The 15,208-nt window shown below is 47.3% G+C and overlaps 1 long non-coding RNA gene and 1 pseudogene across 2 annotated transcripts; both read right to left on the bottom strand.

The window, feature by feature from the left end:
* LOC125506667 (receptor-like protein EIX2) overlaps nt 1-9,768 on the bottom strand; it is a 34,936-nt pseudogene extending 25,168 nt beyond the window's left edge.
* LOC147967681 (uncharacterized) lies at nt 1,934-5,462 on the bottom strand. 2 transcript variants are annotated; one of them, XR_015603829.1, is made up of 4 exons: nt 5,013-5,462; nt 2,930-4,277; nt 2,754-2,850; nt 1,934-2,319 (listed from the first exon to the last, which is right to left on the bottom strand). It is a non-coding gene; the product is annotated as an uncharacterized LOC147967681 (long non-coding RNA). The 2 variants fall into 2 exon arrangements; XR_015603828.1 differs by having other exon boundaries at nt 2,930-5,462.
* Nucleotides 9,769-15,208: the final 5,440 nt, after the last annotated feature.

The following is a 15,208-nucleotide window of genomic DNA, read 5'->3' as shown; positions in this document are numbered from 1 at the left end:
GAATGGCCGGTATCCGTGTTTCGACGGCTTGATCACTCCTTCGATCTCGTACACACAACTTCGGGCTACCAACCCGAGCCAATTGGAGAGTACGGGGCGTTCACAGACTCCCTTAGCCCGCCAGCATGCTGTAAGTACTTCCTCTTTATCTTTTTCTATCTAGCATTCTAAGTTTATTTTCAGCATTGCTCACTTAGAAACAACCTAAATTATGTAGGCATATAAGGAGTTTGTCGAGCATAGGAATCTCGAGGTGCGGGAGTACTTGAAACGAGTGAAGGCAAACGATGATTACAACCGTCAGATGATGACGGTTAGTTTTGCCCTCTTAAAACCAAGCTAAAATTTTGCACTTTCATCCCTTCTGATCTTCTAGTTTGCTTGTTTAACTAACATTCAGGCTATGTTGGCGTCTTGGAGTAACCGCACGGATCCACCACAAATGGGACCCCCACCACCACCTGCGGGAGAACCCCCACACGTGCCCACGTTCGATGAATGGGTGGCACTAGGCAGTGATGGTCCGGTTAGTACATTTGCCTAACTACTGGCAAACTAGTTCTCGTTCATGAAACACTATCATATCATATTCACCGTTAGAATCTTTTCTGAAACATGTAGGGGACCGGTGGCTCAACTCCTGCTCCGTCGACCCCAGTCACTCCGATCTGGCAGAGTGGTGGTGGTCGCGATGGCGGTTTTGGCGGAGGTGGTGGTGGTTTTGGCGGAGGAGGTGGTGGTTTTGGCGGAGGTGGTCTTGCTTGATGATTCCGTGCATGTGGCCATCGTGCCATGCCTTTCATATTCCTACTTTTATGATGTTTCATGTCTTGCACTACTTTTATGTTCATGAACTTCTGTCGGTGATGATCTTTAGATGATGTGATGAACTTGAGTATGTTTAGATGATGATGGTGAACTTGAGTATGTGTAGATGAACTTGAGTATGTTTACATGATGAATTGTCATATTTCTGCATAATTTCATATTGTTCTGTTTTGAAATGCTGTCAAATGAATTGGAAAAGAGAAAACATGGAAAAAAACTATGCCTACGGCAAAGCCGTCGGCATATATACGCCCAGGAGTTACCAGGCTTGCCACGTGGCACATCTATGCCTACAGCAAAGCCGTAGGCACAGCTGAAAATCTATGCCGACGGCTTTGCCGTAGGCATAGCCCTGCTGTCAGGAGGAACCAGGAGATGACACGTGGCAGAGATATCCCTACGGCAAAGCCGTCGACATAGATTCATCTATGCCTACGGCTTTGCTGTAGGCATAGCCCTGCCACCAGGAGTACCACGGGTTGCCACGTGGCAGAGATATGCCGATGGCTTTGCCATCGGCATAGCTCTGCGACGTGGCATTGCGTGATTCGTCAGCGCTTTTGACGGCGCCGTCCGTTGCCGTCAGACGAAAAACACTGCCGACGGCTATACTATGCCGACTACACTACAAGAAATACGGTCAATTATGACTCCCCATTTTGGTCGTTGATTCGTCATATTTATCGTTTATTGACCTTTTTTGACCAAATTCAGAAGGTCAACAGTTGGCCGTCAAGAACGAACAAACTTGACCTTTTTGGAATTTTGGTCATAGCTAGACTAAAGACCAAAATTTCAGAAAGGTCACTACCCATTTGCCTGAGCCACGTAGGATCTGACATGGCTGAGCTGACGTGGCATTGTTAGTGACCAAATGGAATCATCATAAATTTCATAGCCCAGTCCATCAATCTATCCTACATGGGCCTGGCCCAATCATCGTAAATTTCACAGCCTAATCCACCAATCTAGCTGACATGGGCCCAGCCCGATACCTATTTTCTTAATTGAATTGGTTTGATTTATTTGGGCTGATGCATTATTTTAGCAAAAGCATGCACATTTAAGGATGGGCCCATTAGAAAACAGATACAACATAATATAATATTTCATATATTTCATTTCAGTAACACATCACATGAAATACAATACATCATCAATCGACTCCTCTACACAGCAAGGTTCAAGGCCCAACAAGTGCACAAGCGCACATCAACATAGATTGGACGAGAAGCACAAATTTTAGCTGATCATAGATAACATCAATGAGAAGCACGAATATCGTGTACCATCACTAGTACACATACTTTGTCCCGTCACCCAAGCACCAATATTGTGTCAATCTACTGGATTTGCCACATGGTGATGTCACTGCATTAGGGCTATCCCAGCTTCTCCCTGCCCAAATGGCAGGATGATCTGCTGATCGATGTGCTGCTCCAGCATCACCTCCCGCTACCACTGGTGGAAGAAGATCAGCTCATCAGTCATCTACACACGAACAAACCAAGAAGATTAACCTATTTATCCTACAGTATTTTGTTTCTAAACATGGGAATCAAATCAACACCAACACTGAATTAAAATGCACAAAAGAATGGAGCATAGCCATATGTATAGCCTAAGAACTTCAGGTTTGAGCCATTCTCGATGCTACAATAAATACATAACAGCCAAAATTTCGATCCATCGACACTAGATGATAGAAAAGGTACTAAGGCACTACTTGCTACTGAAAACGAAAGCAAGGTATGAAGCACATGCCAGGCCAAAACTGGTACCAAATCCAAGAATAACCATTTGATGCAATATAGCACTAGTTTCACTTTAGCATATGTGCCTAATTATGCAGGTATGTAGGATGACTTCAAGAAAAAATGGAACTGCAGGGGAATGGAGGATGGAGAGGGACAGGGGGGTGCTACCTGCAGGAAGACATTGGCGACTTCAAAGATTCGAAGTGTTCCACAGGCTGGGCGCAGAGGGGAGGGTCGCTGGTGGAAGAAGTGGCATTCGTGCACCCTACACAAGAGACAAGATGAGTAAGACTGGGGAATCTGAGCAGCATCAATAGCGGAAGGGGAAGGACGGAGGTGCATACCTCTCTAGGAGCTGCAGCATGTGCTCGTCAGAAGAGTAGGGGCGGTTGGAGATGCCACGGGAGGCCGAGGCAACTAGCAGCTCACCGATGACGGTCGTCGTCGGTGATAGGTTCAACCTTCCGAGGTTAAAAGATCGTACCAGATCGAGCACCTTGAAGACGGCCTTGTCTTACTGCGCCTTGGCCTCCTCTGCGAGCACCTAGCAGGAGCAGAGCAGAGCAAGGAACTAGTTGTCAAACCTAGATGAGCAGAAAATACACACTACTCAATGAAAGAACTAATGTGCCGATAATACTTGAACAAATCAAAGAGGCAGGAAACCAGAACTAAAACCACGACGAGTAATTTGGAATGGAGGGTGTACCATTTAATTAATAGGAAACCAGAGAATAAGTTGTCAAGTGCTAGCTAGGAGTTCAGGTATGCATAAACAAAATATTTGCTTATGCACAAACAAGTATTTATATTATAAGCAAATATAGGAGTGCCACTTCATGTGAATGCCAGACATCACATTACACACACTCAAAATTAAAAGCCGGGCATCCAATGTACATCAGTACATAAATAGAGTGTTCTCAGATCATAAGCATGGGTTGTTGAAGGAAATTTACTAATTAAGGGCATAGTTGTGTCTGGTATCCTGGAATTTCTAAATATGGCAGACTGTACATGCTCTGGGTAGAGTACATGCCCTGGATCCAAGTTCATCGTTATGTTCATTTGAATGCTAAAGTAGCTAAAAACACATAGCACTGGGTCATGCTAAATAGACCTACAGAAAAAACTTGAATGCATGCTCACTGAGTCACATGAGAACAGGTAGGCAAATTCACAAACAAATGGAGTGAAAAAATCATTTCATTAACATATCTTGGGTGACCAAAGGAATGAAGCTTCAAGATCTCAGATTTATATATTAGATTGGATGGAGTATGCACACATAATTTGGCCAATATCAGCAAGAAAGTTTGCCCAAAATCCAGTCACCCCCAAGAAGTCCAGTTCATGTTGTACCAACAGTGCTTAAAGTAGTAGGGCAAAAAATTATAACAATGAGGTGCATTGATTTCTGCTTTAAAATGTTATGCTTGAAGAACTAAGCTCCATGCCCACTGCTACAAGTTTTTGTTTCAAGTTTGGCACTTTCCGACACAAGTAGGGCCATGAAAAAGTTTCTGTTTCAAAAAACTTCGTGTACCCATCATTTTCAGTATGCATGTACTGTACTAGAAAATGTGAAGCACAAATCACTTTAAGAACAGTAGCTGGACTCCAGGATGCACCGAAGTATTTTCCACTCACTTCAACTTGGTTTCCCTCTCCGAACAAAGGACTTCCATTGTCCTACAGACAAGAAAAGTATCAGAAATAACAAAAGAGGTAACGGCACCATAAGTGCAGATTAATCACTGAAGTTGAAAAGTGTATGCATTTTAAATGATCCACCGACGTCCTTTTAATTTGAAGTTAGCGGCACATGTTAATACACCCTTGGAAAATATTTATATTTATCTCAAGGCTGCATATTGCCATAGTGTGCATATACTTGGCTGTATAGCCCAGTAAAAGTCAAATGAATATCATTAATTTTCGAGAAACATCTTGGAGCAGTACTAATATTTCAGTATTTGTTATAATAGGGATTTCAAAATTATTCTATGATTCTTCCAAAAAGTTCAGATAATAGAACTATGTGAACATGGTATATGCAACAAAATCATTTGGAGACAGACACATAGGACACTTAAAACCTGAAATACTGAAGTTAATCGAACAAATAAACCATCTGATAGTACTATGTGAACTGTCAACAGAGGGAGGCACCCCACTTACCACTTCTGCAGCCGGGACACCCTTGAACAGAGGGAATCATTATGGACAGAAGCACAAGTCTACAGCGCTACTTCAGCAACAAGATCATTTTGCAACTGCGAATCCTACAGCGCATCACATGAACTACCAAATAGGGCTACAAGCTACTTTGCAGAGATCGCCATAATCACCCATGTCGCCCTCGCTCTAGTATCACAAAGTAAACTATACCAGGTAGCGGCAAGCAGATCTGAGATGGGTGGTTACCTTCGTGCTGGACGGACTGGCGCTGGCCAGGCTGGGTGCACTGGGCGACGGTGCGGGCGACGAAGACGATGAACTCACGTGCGGCGCCGTGCCGAAAGAAGCCGAAGTGCCTGACGTCCGTGGCGTTGGCCAGCACGAGCGCCTCGGAGCCCTGCCCGCCGCTGGAGGAGGAGGCCTCAGCGCCTCCGGCCGACGGCTTCAGCACGACGAGGGTCGTGATCTTCATCTCCGCTCCGCCGAGCCTAGATCCGAGGGGAGCTAGGCGCGGGCGCACCCGGTGCGCGGCGAGTCGCCGGCCGCACAGAAGCAGTCAAACATGCACCCCATCCCCGTCCTCCACCTCGGCCTCACCGCTTCCCCCTCGCTGAGCACCGAGCCTTGGAGCCACGGAGGAAGGCGAGGGGAGAGGATGCATGGCGGAGACGAGGTCGGCGATGGTGGGTGGGGGTGGCGGCGGTGGGAATCACGGGAGGGAGAGGAAGGTGAGGGCGGCGGGGTGCCTTGATTGGATCTGGGGAATGGGAGAGGATGGGTGGGTGGGTTAGGGTTTGGGTTTCTCAGGAGAAGCTCCATCGTTGATGGGTGTTTGATGGATGGCTCAGATCGCTTTTGACTGGGTGATCCGCATGATAGTGGTTCCTTGATTCTCATTGGCCGGTTGTCTGCGCTGGAATCTTCAAAATTTGGACCCAAATATTCTACTTTTTAAGAGAAAAAAACAACAAATATGTCTTATAAAATGGACCACATCATTTTTGGAAAATATTAGTCCACAACTTATTTACAATTAACTAAAATGTCAAGATCACAACCGTTTACAATTAAGCTAGAAAATCTCAGAAGAATAAGAAGCTTCTAACTGTTTATTGATGGATTAGAAAATCATAATCATTTATTATACTCGCCACCGCTGACGACGACGAAAGGATTTGATGCTCACGACCCCCCCCCTCCCAAAGGGGGAAGACGTTCAATGTGGAGAAGAGCCTGAAATGGCTAATGTTATGACAACATTCATGGCATAGTTTGTTCAAATGATCTCATATTTTGCACATGGGAGCATCTTGGAATGGAAAACAATGTTTCTTAACAAAGTATTCATTTTCTTTGCACGGAAATATCATTTTCCATTTTTCGAGTGCCCAAAACGAGTTTTTTGTGAAGGACCTACCATATATCTGTTGTAAAATTGTACCAAATTATTTTTATAAATTATTAGGCCATATTTAATGCACAATTGATCAAATGGTTGGGTGTCACAAGTTTTTATCCACCTCTCATGAAAAAGACAAATTTCCGCCGATTCAGCAGGAAGCGGGTCAAATTTGAACAACAGCTGCCTCATAGTTTTCTCTTTATTTTTTCCCAAAATCATTTTTAGGTACATAAATTTATATTTAATCAGAGAAACACCAAAACAATTCCAAGATTCAACCACTAGCTAGGAACGGTCATTCCCGCCGTTTTGACCGCATTTTGAAATGGGTATAAAAAATTCAACAAAAATCAAAAAATTGGGAAACCTTCGCATTGTGTCATTATATGTGGCCAAGTTCCCAGGAAAAATAACAAACTTGTAATACGACAATTATTTTAAAAAAGTGTTCTCAGAAACAAGCTATCACGTGTGGAGATCAATGGCTTTCAAGCCAAATGATCAATCTTATGGCCACATTCATGGCATAGTTTGTTCAAATGATATCATATTGTGCACAAGGATGCCCATTGGAATGGCAAACAACGTTGCTTAAGGAAGTTTTCATTTTCTTTGGACGAAAAAACCATTTTCCATTTTTCGAGTGCCCAAAAGGAGGTTTTTTGTGAAGGACCTCCCAAATAATTGTTGCAAAATTGGACTAAATCATTTTTCTAAAATACTAGGCCATATTTAATGCACAATTTACAAAATGGTTGGGTGTAAAAAGTTTTGATCCACCTCTCGTGAAAAAGACAAATTACCGCCGATTCAGCTGGAAGCAGGTCAAATTTGAACTGCAGCTGTCTCATAGTTTGCTATTTATTTTTTTCCAAAAATCATTTCTAGGTACATAAGTACCTATTTAATTAGAGAAACACCAAAAAAAATTCAAGATTCAACCACTAGCTAGGAACGGTCATTCCCACCGTTTTGACCGCATTTTGAAACGGGCATAAAAAATTCAAAAAAAATCAAAAAATGGGAAACCTTCACATTGTGTCATTATATGTGGCCAAGTTCCCAAGAAAAATAACAAACTTGTAATACGGTAATTATTTTAAAAAAGTGTTCTCAAAATCGAGCTATCACGTGTGGATATCAATGGCTTTCAAGCCAAATGATCAATCTTATGGCCACATTCATGGCATAATTTGTTCAAATGATCCCATATTGTGCACAAGGGTGTATATTGGAATGGCAAACAATGTTGCCTAAGGAAGTTTTCATTTTCTTTGGACGAAAAAACCATTTTCCATTTTTCGAGTGCCCAAAAGGAGGTTTTTTTGTGAAGGACCTCCCAAATAATTGTTGCAAAACTGGACCAAATCATTTTTATAAAATACTAGGCCATATTTAATGCAGAATTGACAAAATTGTTGGGCGTCAAAAGTTTTGATCCACCTCTGGTGAAAAAGAAAAATTCCTGCCGATTAAGTAGGAAGCGGGTCAAATTTGAACTGCAGCTGCCTCATAGTTTACTATTTATTTTTTCCAAAAATCATTTATAGTTACATAAGTACCTATTTAATCATAAATACATGGTTTGATGGCGATACGTCGAGGTTTGGGCGGTGGCGAAGGCCCCCATCTCTAGAGCGCGTAAACTCGCATGCCCGACGCGTGGTCACCGCGTGACCGTGGCGTTGCCATGTGTTCTGGGCAGCCTAGGCATGTCTAGTGGGTTGGCACTCCCCAGGTAGGTTCTAGGAAGAAAATTACAACATAATATTCTCACGAGGAGACCGATCGATGCTCAAACATGAATTAGCAGCCAAGTGTTTGATTAGCGGTACGGGAAATGCACATGGCCAATGGGCGTGAGTTTGTGCTGGGGATGATCATCTACTAAGAAGAATGTCTTCGCAAATTTTCAGATCAAAAGGAGGATCCTAGGTGGTACTTGCTTTGCAAAGTACCACACTGGACAGAAATGTGAATGTTGAAGCTGGGCTCAAAATAATGAATCGATTGAGCTGAAATTTGGTGGAGGATGGTTATTTGGACATTGGAAAGCACCGTAGAAAATTGATACTATTTGGACATGCCAAAGTGGTACTTCCTTTACAATGCTCTTCTACGGACAAAAACTTGGGAAAACTAGTGAGAGAAATTGGATGAATGAAATGAGCTCAAATTTGGTGTAGGTAAGTTACATAGGTATGGTTATGCCTTGGTAGATTTTAAGATCATTTGGGTAAGCCTAGCTAGTACTTACTTCACAAAGCTTCTCTCGAGGTAGAAACTTTGAAAATTTCCTGAGAAAGATTGACTAGGAAAATGGAGCTGAATATTATCATGTGGCAATGATTTGGGTATGGAAGAGTGCCCAAAGAGTTTGAGGTTAATAGGAGGGGTCTAGATAACACTTGCTTTGCAACATGCCAATTTGGCCATAAAATATAAATTGAACCTGGGCTCACATAGATACTTTGCCTGAGCTGCAATTTGGAGGAGGGTGATAATTTGGGCATATGAAGAAACTGTATAAATTTCATGTCATTTGGATATATAAAAAAGGTACTTCCTTCACAATGCTTCTAGGTGGACAAAAACTTTGGAAATTCGAGGAAGATTTGCTAGGCAAGTGGAGTTGAATTTTGTCATGCAGTAATGATTTGGATAGGAAAGAGTGCCCAAAAATTTCAAGGGCAATCAAGAATATATAAATAGCACTTCCTTCATAAATTGCTATCGTGAACAGAATAGGAAAATGAATATTGTTGAATTAGTTTTGAACTAGGCAAGGAAGGATTTTTACATATTTGATGAAGATATGACCCAAAGAATTTATGAGATTTTTTGGGAATTTTGGGAATGACAGAAATATAGGTTGCTTCACAACCTAGGGCAAAAACTGCCACATGGACATGACACATAGGCAAAACTGATGAGGTGGCGCCTAGTCATAGCAACCCACCACAATTTACAAGGTTATGACCATCTATATTGGTCATGATCAGCTAGAAATAAGGCAGCGGACCAGTGCTATCTGCTTTATGACCATTTCGCGTAAGGAAATTACGACCTTTCTGACCAAAATGGTCGTTATAGTTTAGGTTTTGGAGCCCCCCGAACAACTTTTGACCAATTGGTCTGAAATGGTCATAGATCTATGACCAATTCTTCCAGGGTCACTAATAGAAGGTCACAAGTTGACCTATCTCTTGTAGTGCGGCTGACGTCAGGCCGTCGGCATAGGCCCCTATGCCGACGGCTATACTATGCCGACGGTCTAACAAGACTACGCTGACGACATCTACGCCGACGGCAACCATAGGCATAGATCTATGCCGACGGCCTAGGGCCCTATGCCGACGGCCCGTCGCCGTAGGCATAGACCGCGAGTCCGGTAGTGCGCCCGTGCCACGAGGCGAGGACACCATCATTGTCGCGTGTGATGCCCTTGTGGAAGGAGAGCAAGGCGGCCCTCTCAGCTGGGATGCAGCCGCTGGCATGGACATGCTGCGGTTCTGGTGCTAGTGCATGCACCACTTGTGAAGATGAAGCGATGCTTACGATGATGAAGGTGGTGAATAAGAGATTTGTTGTGCGGTGCATGGTGGAAGAACAAGAGATGGGAGTATGCCACAGGCTCAGCGTCTAGTATTAAGCAATCCACCAGAACCACATTACAAGAGATGTTTGGCCATATACCACTAGCCCCACGGAGACGACGGTCAAAGTCCCAGTCATTCACTCAATTCTGGTTCATAGAATTTTGTGGCCTGACTGTGATGGGTGTTAGTGCGCTCTAGAGTAGTGGAGCTGTCCTAAACATTCTCTTTTTGTCCAAAAGAGATTGAAACTCTGTTGGTTAGTACTCCACCAAATTTTCTTACAATGTCTTTGGAACTCTGCAGTCATGGTTTTCACTTTGAGCGAGGTTTCTATGAAATTCACTAAATTTCATTAATTTCAGCGGTCACTGAAATATTTACCTTTGGGCAAAAATATTCCAGCAATTTCAGTGGTACACATGAAATTCAAATATTTTTCAAAAAAAATCAAATATATAACGTAAACCGAAATCACTGAATTTCGGTGATTTTGGCTGGTGCCGGATTTTTTTTCTGGAACTGAAAGTGAAAACCTTGCTCTGTACTAGAGGTTTCAACTTCGAACAACAAACTATATGACAGCAAAAAGAGATTGAAAAGTAGCACAAAATAACATCCAGTAGTACCTTAGAGCGCAAAATTCTCCAGCAGATGAAGGAAGATATGATGCTCCAAAATTGGTTTTGGAAATGGAGGGCGCAAAACTAGCTCCAGTATATGGTCCTGCTGACATCGTCAATCCTTGTAATCTCCCGAACAAATCTGCTCCACGGCCTCGACCTCGCCTCTGTCCGCGATCTGACTTCTAATGTCTCAAAAGAAAATCTCTTACTTCTCTCTCTCTCCCTTATAGAGCCTCTTTTTTCTGAGTTTCTTTCTCTCACGGGCTAATTAACAAAAGATAGGATATCCTCATCTTTCTTCTCTCTCCCTTCATCACAGCTTCTCTCTCCTCCTAGGACTTCCGTCGCTATCCCTTTGTCATGGAAAACAGCTTTTTTTTCTCTTCTCTCTGACAGCCTCTCTCTCTCTCACACACACGGGCTCAAAAAAGAAAAGCTGCTTGAAAACTGACGCTGATGTGATTGTGAACTAGCGCATGCACCGCGTGACCTCCTGGCAGGCCGACTCTGCCGGCTCGCATGCATCCGGGTAAATAGCCTGCTTAATCAACTGACACAGCCAGTGGTCTGCTTCTGGACAAAGCACAACATGAATCTTACCATCGCTGAATGGACCAGATAAGGGGGTGTCGGGACCCCCGGGTGCCATCGCACCTTTCCGCTAGGCGAGACGAAGCCCACCGCATCATCTAATTTTTGGAACCGGGAGCTGGAGGTAATTGGGCGTCGGGTTGGCGAGGGAGAGAGACGCGATCGGTGCTCAGTAGGGGAAGGCGGCCAGCATCGCCGCCACATACACCGTGGCCGTGGGTAGGAACTGCCGCATTGCCGCATTCGTGAAGGGGATGACGAGCAAGCCGGGACAGCGGCGTGATTGGTGGAAGGCGGAGCAGAGCCGGACTGACGGATCTTGTGGATCGCGACTCACTCCTAGTTCTTGTGTTGTCTCTGTTGTTCTCTGTAGTTTCTTGCGTGTGTTGTGTTGGGTACAATCTTTTGTACCAGTTGTGTTGTATCTCAATCTTATTTATAATGAAAATGGTTTAGGTCAGAGTAAGCCTGCCGGATGCGGTCGTGATCGAAATAGGACAAGGGAGGGGCGATGGGCGAACGGGCGACTGGGCGGGCGACCGGGGCCACGGCCGCGGCTGCGCCGTCCCTAGCCGCCGGTGATGGCCGGCGAGTCCGAGGCCGGTTCTGGGCTCTTGCGGATCCGGATGAGGAGGATGCGGAAGACGACGGGGATGGGATCCCGGCGAGTTCTCCACCGTCTCCGACTCCGTCAGATCTCATATGTGAGTTTTTTAATTCAGGGTACGACGAAGATGAAGTGGCAACAACGATCGATAGTGTTCTGCCACCTGATGATCCGGCAAGAATTGGATTGCACGCGGGAGAGAAGAAAGAAATGATTCGTCGCGTAGTTCACCGGAGAATGGCGGCGACGGCAATCAGACCATGGAAGGGTCCCCTCCCGAAGGTAAGTCTTCCAAATCTTACTCTTTTCGATTTGATTAGGCCGGAATCGTGGATCACAGTTAAGAGAAGGAAGAATGCGCGCCGGCATATCGCGTCTGGGGCGGCGGCGGCGGCTGTGGCGTCATCGCCGGCGGCTCAGGCGATCGGGATCTCCGCTAAGCGGGCGCTGCGTTTGAATTGCCTTTTGGGCCGCGAGCTGGGAGCGTGTGCAGTTGGGCCGGCTCTGGGTGAGTTGGGCCAGAGCATAGACGGGCCGGGGTTAGCTGGGTATGTGGCCCAGGCTAACCCGACCGCTATTCCTCCACGCTGCGCCGCCCCATGCACTCGTTCAATCACTTTTCCTCTGTGTTCGTCGTCGTCTGCTCGGTCTAGGGTTCCGAGGCGCGGCAAGCCAGGGTTCCGAGCGTGTGGGCCTGGTAGAGCTCGGCGCATCCCCGCCTTCCCGGCTATGGCTGGCCGCGGGTCAGCCGTGCCGCCAGGCAAAAACGCTATCGCGGGTGGGGCTGGCCGTGGTGGGGCGGCTACGCTGCCGGGAACCGGCCGCGCCACTCCAATGCTGCCAGCTGCTGGGGCTGGACGTGGGGGCCGGTGCAAACCCCACTGCCGTGGGTCAGGGTGGTGGAGCGAACGGCTTGAGACCGCCGACTCCGGTTGCTGCTGCCGCCTCGGGTCGGGGCGGGTCAGGCCTTGGTTCTCGGCCGCCGTTTCAGGGCCCGGGGATTGCTGGACGGGGAGCTCCGCTCGGCCGCGACCTATGCTGACAGCGGGGGTGTCGCCGGCGGTCGGGCATGGTGGACCTCGGCCTCCCGCGCCGGCTAATGCTACTGTGGGGAGCGGCATTGCTCCGCCGAGGCCATCGATACCTGCGGCTGGGGGCGTGGTGCTGCTCCGCCGTAGCCTCGTGTCGCGCCACCGCCGCACTACGTCGCGAGGCCGATGCAAAAATGATCGGGCCCAACGCAGACGAGGCAGAACGCAGTTGCTGGAGAGTCCAATGAACCGCCCTGTGGACAGTGGGGGGACGATGAATATGATGCTTATCGGGATGGCCAGAACCGTGGATCATCGTCTACGGGAGGTGGACGTGGTTATGCCTGACAGAGTGATGGTTCTGCTGAGAGACCATTTCTCGGACCTCCGGGTGGTTTTGTCGAGGGAGCTTCTGGCTCGGACTACCGGCAGAGAGGTGGCTACCGTGGTCATCGTGGTGGTCGTGGTCGGTACCGCAGACAGCCTCCGCCACCGGTCGTTGTTGACCAACAGACTACTGATGTGGCGGCCGATCACGTTCAGTCGACCGAACTGCCTAGCCAGGCGATGGAGGAAGTGACGGCTTTGGCCAACGTGGAGGCTCCTGCTACTGGTGTTTCTGCTGAGGCAGGTGACAGGTCAGAGTCTGAGAGAGCGTCTGTCGGTGTCCAAACCGGCGGATCTCGGGTAGGGGGTCCCGAACTATGCGTCTAGGCGGATGGTAACAGGAGGCAGGGGACACGATGTTTACCCAGGTTCAGGCCCTCTTGATGGAGGTAATACCCTACGTCCTGCTTGATTGTTCTTGATAGTATGAGTAGTACAAGAGTTGATCTACCACGAGATCAGAGAGGCTAAACCCTAGAAGCTAGCCTATGGTATGATTGTTGTTGTCCCTACGGACTAAACCCTTTGGTAGACACCGGAGGGGGCTAGGGTTATACAGAGTCGGTTACAAGGAAGAAGATCTATATATCCGTATTGCCAAGCTTGCCTTCCACGCCAAGGAGAGTCCCATCCGGACACGGGACGAAGTCTTCAATCTTGTATCTTCATATTCCAACAGTCCGGCTAAAGGATATAATCCGGCTGTCCGGATACCCCCTAATTCAGGACTCCCTCAGTAGCCCCTGAACCAGGCTTCAATGACGATGAGTGCGACGCGCAGATTATCTTTGGCATTGCAAGGCGGGTTCCTCCTCCGAATACTTCATAGAAGATTTTGAACACGAGGATCGTGTCCGGCTCTGCAAAACAAGTTCCACATACAACCGTAGAGAGAATAATACTTTCACAAATCTAATATGCCGACGCATTCCGCAGTGTGACATCACACCACAGCCAGGTCACCATTCGAATCGTTTTTCACAACCAACCTCAGTGTGTTTCGTGAGGCGGTTTCCTTGGCACGTCTCGTCGAAGCAGAGATCGTGTCCTCTTATTACGGGATTCTCATCAATACGGACGTGGGTAACCCAACCGTGCCATCAATTATGGCGCTTGGGGGATAAGCGAGTTTTACCAGGCTGGTGGGGGCACATAGTTTAGTCCGCCCTTATAAAGGGATAAGGGTTCACCTTTTTCTGCCCACGCCTTCTTCATCCTTGCTCATCCATTTTCGCACACTCGAGCTCCAGCGCCCAAGTCCACATCCTTCTCCTCAACCCTCTCCAAACATGTCCAGAGCGGGAGGCAAATGGATGGTCTCCTGCGTTACGGAGGGAGACATCAAAAAGTTGCGCGGGGCCGGATACTTAGCCGCGGATATCGCACACCGGCTGCCAGCCGTGGGGCAGATCGTCCCTACCCCGGAACCTCACGAATGGGTGGTTTTCCTCACCAACTTCGTTCGCGGACTGGGGTTTCCCCTCCATCCATTCGTCCGCGGCCTTATGTTCTATTATGGGCTGGACTTCCATGATCTGGCCCCGAATTTCATCCTCAACATATCGGCGTTCATCGTCGTGTGCGAGGCTTTCCTCCGCATCCGGCCTCACTTCGCCCTGTGGCTGAAGACCTTCAATGTCAAACCGAAGGTAGTGGGCGGCCAACAAGCAGAATGCGGCGGAGCCATGGTGGGCAAAATGCCCACCATTACATGGCTCGAGGGCTCCTACGTGGAGACCATAAAGGGGTGGCAATCGGGGTGGTTCTACATCACCGAGCCGCGCGACACCAACTGGGTGGCGGCCCCCGAGTTTCGATCCGGAATCCCCACATGGCTCACTTCCTGGAAGGAGAAGGGCCCGTCCTGGGGCTCATCGGTGGAGCTGGACGGACTCCAGAAGTGTATCTGGAACATGATAGGCAGGAAACTCAAGCTTGTCAACATAGTCCAGGTCATGCTCTTCCGCCGGAACCTCCCGTGTCAACAACGGGCTTTCAACTTATGGGAGTTCGACCCGGCCCAGCACCATACTCTATGCGAGCTCTTTGACATGACACATAAGGACGTCTGGAAGGTGCTGTTCAAGGGCGCCGAGGTCCCCCCTCCCCTTACCGAGGACCGCGGGCTAAGCGCGACGCGCCTTGCGAATCCGGTAAGTTCTGTAAATCTCGTAGGGTATTTAGTTTCCATGGTTTAACCAT

This window comes from Triticum urartu, chromosome 5A, assembly GCF_056163025.1.
Source record: "Triticum urartu cultivar PI428250 chromosome 5A, HENAU_Tu73, whole genome shotgun sequence".
Taxonomy (NCBI): domain Eukaryota; kingdom Viridiplantae; phylum Streptophyta; class Magnoliopsida; order Poales; family Poaceae; genus Triticum; species Triticum urartu.
The sequence above is the reverse complement of the archived record's forward strand: the minus strand, read 5'-3'. Positions and strand labels throughout refer to the sequence as shown.